Source organism: Rattus rattus, chromosome 1 (genome assembly GCF_011064425.1).
Source record: "Rattus rattus isolate New Zealand chromosome 1, Rrattus_CSIRO_v1, whole genome shotgun sequence".
Lineage (NCBI taxonomy): Eukaryota > Metazoa > Chordata > Mammalia > Rodentia > Muridae > Rattus > Rattus rattus.
Window position 1 is genome coordinate 129,661,824 of NC_046154.1, and position 5,349 is coordinate 129,667,172.

At 36.9% G+C, this 5,349-nt stretch overlaps 1 pseudogene; it reads left to right on the forward strand.

The window, feature by feature from the left end:
- Nucleotides 1–1,404: 1,404 nt before the first annotated feature.
- LOC116889296 lies at nucleotides 1,405–1,975 on the forward strand (annotated as a pseudogene).
- The last annotated feature ends 3,374 nt before the right edge of the window (nucleotides 1,976–5,349 follow it).

Genomic DNA, 5,349 nt, shown 5'->3' on the forward strand with positions numbered 1-5,349 from the left:
GCATAACCCAGTCATGTCTGGTGAAGCTGGGATGTATACATCAAACTGAAGTTACAAGTGCAACACTATGCTGCAAACTGAAGTGTGGTAGATGTCAAGAATAGTTAATGCTCTTTTGCCTTACAATGGTTTCAGCTTATAGTTACTTGGACTATAACTATATGCATATATGTATATATAATATAATTATTGCTTATGTTATTAGTAACATATAACATATTAAAAATAACTGTCCACTGATGAAAATTTATATAATCTTTGGTAGCTTAAGAAGCCACATAACCTTTATGTCTTCTTCTATCACAGTATATCACATGGTTATGACCCAAGATCTAAGTAGTATATTTTATCTCTAATTGCCTAAATCTATTCTTGAATAGATGAGATTTTTGTCGGCAAATCAAATTAGATCATTTTCTCCTATAACCAGATCTTTTCCCCAGAATTCTCCTTCTGCCAGTGTTTCATCCATTCATGAAACATGCATGACTTAATCATTTGCACTTAATCGTCAAATACGTCGAGATCCTCCCTATAAGTTATCCATTTACTTTTCTTCCATCTACCATTACTGCCATCCAAACTTTACTACTTTATACCTATATTTCTAAATGGGCATATCATCATGTTTTATGCCTATTATTTTCCGTATCCGTAAAGAGTCTATTATGCAAATTAAATTTTCCAACCAAATAAAGTATGTTACATCCATTGGGTCATATTCATAGTCAGCAGCTATGATGGTTAGTAGTACATGTATGTGTTGCATGGCTTTGGGATGAACACGAATCTGATAACAGGTATTTTTATGGTGTCTGTGGAACATGTCTCTAGAAGAAGATAGCATTTGAACTGGCAGGCTGCAGAAAGCAGTTCGCCCTCCCCAGTGTGAACAGACATTGTCTGGTTTGTTCAAGTCTGAACACAACACAAAGACAGAGGATGAATTAACTCTGGCTTACTCTTTGCCCCACGCCATTGGGCTTCTACCATCTTTTGAGGAGACTTACATCATCATTGGCAGACCTGCTAGTCAGCCCCTCAAACGTAGACTTTAACATATGCACCAATCTTCCCTGGCTCCTCTAGCCTGTCATTGGCAGATCATGGGGGTGGGGGTCTCTGCTTCCATCATCATTGATGCATTTTTTTTTTGCTGTAAATCTTTTGGATTGGTTCCATTGCTCTGGAATACCTTCACTAGTGCAACAACTGAAAACAATTTCCCCGTGCTTAGAAAGCTAAGGACAATGTGAGTGCCTGTGTTCTGTATCATCTGACATCCCCTGGAGTTTCTCCTTCTTTTCCCTCCCTTCATTCAAACTCCCTAAACTGTCCAGCAATTTGGTTCTATTTGAGTTGCTTATTAGAAAAGTGGAATTTCCTCTTCTTGCAAGGGGCCAGAGGTGACCTGTGAAGATGGTTCGCTACTCCCTTGACCCAGAAAACCCCACAAAATCATGCAAATCAAGAGCTTCAAACCTTCATGTTCACTTTAAGAACACCCGGGAAACTGCCCAGGCCATCAAGGGTATACATATCGGCAAAGCCACCAAGTATCTGAAGGATGTCACTTTAGAGAAGCAATGTGGGCCATTCTGGTGGTATAATGGTGGAGTCAGTAGGTGTGCCCAGGCCAAACAGTGGGGCTGGACGCAGGGACAGTGGCCAAAAAAGAGTGCTGAATTTTTGCTGTACATGCTTAAAAATGCAGAGAGTAATGCCGAACTTAAGGGTTCAGATGTAGCTTCTCTAGTCATTGAACACATCCAGGTGAACACAGCACCTAAGACGGCGCCGACGAACCTACAGAGCTCATGGCTGGATTAACCCATACATGAGCTCCCCCTGCCACATGGAGATGATCCTCACTGAGAAGTAACAGATTGCTCCAAAACCAGAAGAGGAGGTTGCACAGAAGAAAAAGATATCCCAGAAGAAGCTGAAGAAACAGAAACTCATGGCACGGGAATAAATTCAGCATAAAAAATGTAGATAAAGTAAAAAAAAATGAAAAGAAAAAAGAAAAGCGGAATTTATGCTGTACTCCATTCTACAAGTTAGTGTCATCTTAGGACTTGAAGAATTCCACCACTTCCAAAGTCTATCTCAAATCTATTGTTTAAGAATCTTCTCTATATGGAGTATTAATTTTGTCCATATTACTTATAGACTCTACTACTTACTCTATTCCAGATCCGATATTGGTTCTTTCTTATTCAGCATTCACGTTCCAGTTATTTCAGTGCAAGGCTTGCTATTTCTATAAGCTATGAGAGGTAAATAGACTTTGTTCAGTAGTTCACATTTCTTTCTCACCTTTTATAAGAGCCACAAAATACTTTGCATAAGAAGCCTAGTACTTGCTGAATGTATAATCGAAAATATATTTTTCAACATTTGACTCACATTCCCACAAGTCACATTTTTTATGTTTAATTTTAATTGATGAGTATAATTTGAATCAGTTTTAAAATCTCTTACATATTTTTATAATTATCATTTGAAGCTATACTGTTTCAGCTGGACATAGTGGCTTACAACTATAATCCCAGCATTTGGGACTCTTTGGCAAGAGGATCAGGACCCCTAAGCAAGTACAATAAAACGAGAGCCTGTCTTAACAAACACATAAAAATATTACAATTCTTTTAACATTAAATGAGAATAAAATTTAAAGTATAGAAATACAGTGTGTTTTAATTAATATTTTTAATTTATTCTTTGAAAGTTGTATATGTATATAAAGTGTATCACAAACATATCCACAACTAACTTCCCCAGAACACCCCTGTCCATACCATTTTACAAAAGAACCTACTAATTCCAATTACCTTGTCCATATGAACGTAGGAATGAGACCAACCATTGGGGCATGGATATCCTATAAAGAAGGGAACTATACTCCCAAAGAAAACTATTTTCTATCAGTAATTAACTTCCAGTGGCTTCTCAGCTGAGCATGGGTCATGGAAGCCTCTAATTGATCGTGCTATAATTTTTAGACAACAGATCTTATATAGGTTTGGGTTAACTAACTGCAGATGAATTCATGAGTACAAGAACCATGCCATGTCCAGAAAGTAGCATTTTACCACTTTTCTCTCCAACCCTTGGCTCTGTATTAGTTCTCCATCCTCCTCTTCAGTGCTTCCTAAGCCTTGGAAGGGAATGCTATAGACCCTCTATGTCTGAGCAATCACCTTACTGCCATTTTTTCTTATTACTTTGAATAGTTATGACTCTCTACAATAGGATGTGTAACTAAAGTTGAGAGCCACAAAAATATGACTGTAAACACAAATATTTAGAAATTAATTTGACCACATGACAAGTTTGAAAAACAGTAACCAAAGGCCAACCTCTGGATACACACACCTAGAACAGCTGTCTTCCCAGCCAACTGCTGTCATTCCTGTACTAGATTGACAGTGTCAAGCATGAATTTTCTCCTATGCAAAAAGTCTCAAATCCAATTAGAAAGCAATTGGTTACTCCCATAACAGTCAAGCCACTATTTCTCCAGGGGACATATCTTCTCTAGAACATCAGAATGATACTATATGGTTGCAGGACTGACTTGGATCACTGATGTCTTCTGCCCCACCTCCAGTAGCATGCATAGCATCTTCCAGTACTATGAAAGCTATCCCGATTGGGAGACAGAATCCAGATCACTTTTACATTGGATACCTATAAATTGAATCTAAAATGTGAAATGTCTTCAGCTATAGGGGCTTAACATGTTATGGTGGACAACCAAGAGCAATGGCACTTTATATGCTTCTGGGACCTCCATAATCAATAACTCCTAAAAGGGTAGCATATGTCTGGGTTTGTATATTTAAAATTCTAGAATCATTTTGCTTATCAAAATGTTTAAGCAGCAAGTACATTACAAAAAACACAAAAAAATCAATATATTCTAGAAAAAATAAAGGTATTTGTTTCTTGGGATTGGCTCCAAATATCTGAAGTTTCAGATTTTTGTCACTTCCCTTCTATAGGGACAAAAGTGACAAGAGAGCTCCTAACCTGCATACATCTTCATGTACAGAAAACTGACAAACAAGAGGAGCTTGGAGTTTTGGACAATAAAGGCCATTTTTCTTTTAAAGTTAGATACTTATATACTGCTATAACTGTTCATTTTTGTTTCTATCTGAATCAATTTTCTTTTCTTGTGGCCATCACACAGTTATTTTAGTCTTGTGCATTTCTAGCAAATTATTCTGTTCTCTTTAAGAGCCTAAATTTGTTCTAGAGACTTTTATACTCCGTGTACATTTCCATATACATACACAGTCATGTATATTTAAAAACACCATGAATTTATTATTGCTTGATTTTACCAAAAAAAAAATGTGTGTCACACAACTATTCTATTTCATCTAGCAACAGACTTGGAGAGGATTTCTTCCTACACACAATCTGCCTCGTGTCAAGGATTCCATCCTCTGTCAAAGAAACTAATGTACACTCTGGGGGGATGAAGAGCTAATTCTCAATATTCTCAAAGCCTCTGAAGGCCCCTTTCTACCACAGGACAGTCAGCTGTCAGTTCATAGGCAGTTGTCAGTGAATAGTCTATCAGACTATGCAGAGAAAACTATCCTTGTGACTCATTAGTCTAAACTACATATGGAGGCCAATGGCTGTCAATGGTCCATTTCTGTCCTTGACTCTATTTGGTCCCCATCAGTAGACAGCGTGAGTTTCACTATTCTTTAATGCTTGCCCATATTGTGCTTTTGAGCAAATCAGAATAGGACACACATCTTCTAAAGAACTTCTTTTGTCTTTTAGTTTTGTATATCAGAGATTTGTAATATCCTGATTTTGTTAGACTTGCATACTCTTCTTCAAACTTTAAGACATCTTCATATTGAATACACAGTTTGATGTCTATCATGTGATCTTTCATAAATATCCCTGCAAAGCATACGATGGCACATCCATGTGTGGAATGGTCCTGAGTTCAGGCATCTTCTCTGGAGTCTTCCATCGTTCAGCTTTATCATTTTTACTGAGCGTCTCAGTCTTGTTCTTAATAAAGATGGAAATTCTAGTATTTCTTATCAAGCATAAGAAACACCCAAATAGCTAGAGCCAATTCCAAGAAGCAAATGCTTTATGAACAGTTACAGCAATATGTAAATATCTAAGCTATGCTCATGAAGCACAGCTTTAGATTCAAATTACCCATAATTTTATAACAAATCCAAAATGTCTATCAAGACTGGTTTATCACTAAATTTTTTTGAAAAAAGGAAGAAAGAGTTTTTTGAAAAAAATTTATAATCCATAAAAATGCCATCAATCACTTAGAAATATCCATTAATAGGTTAT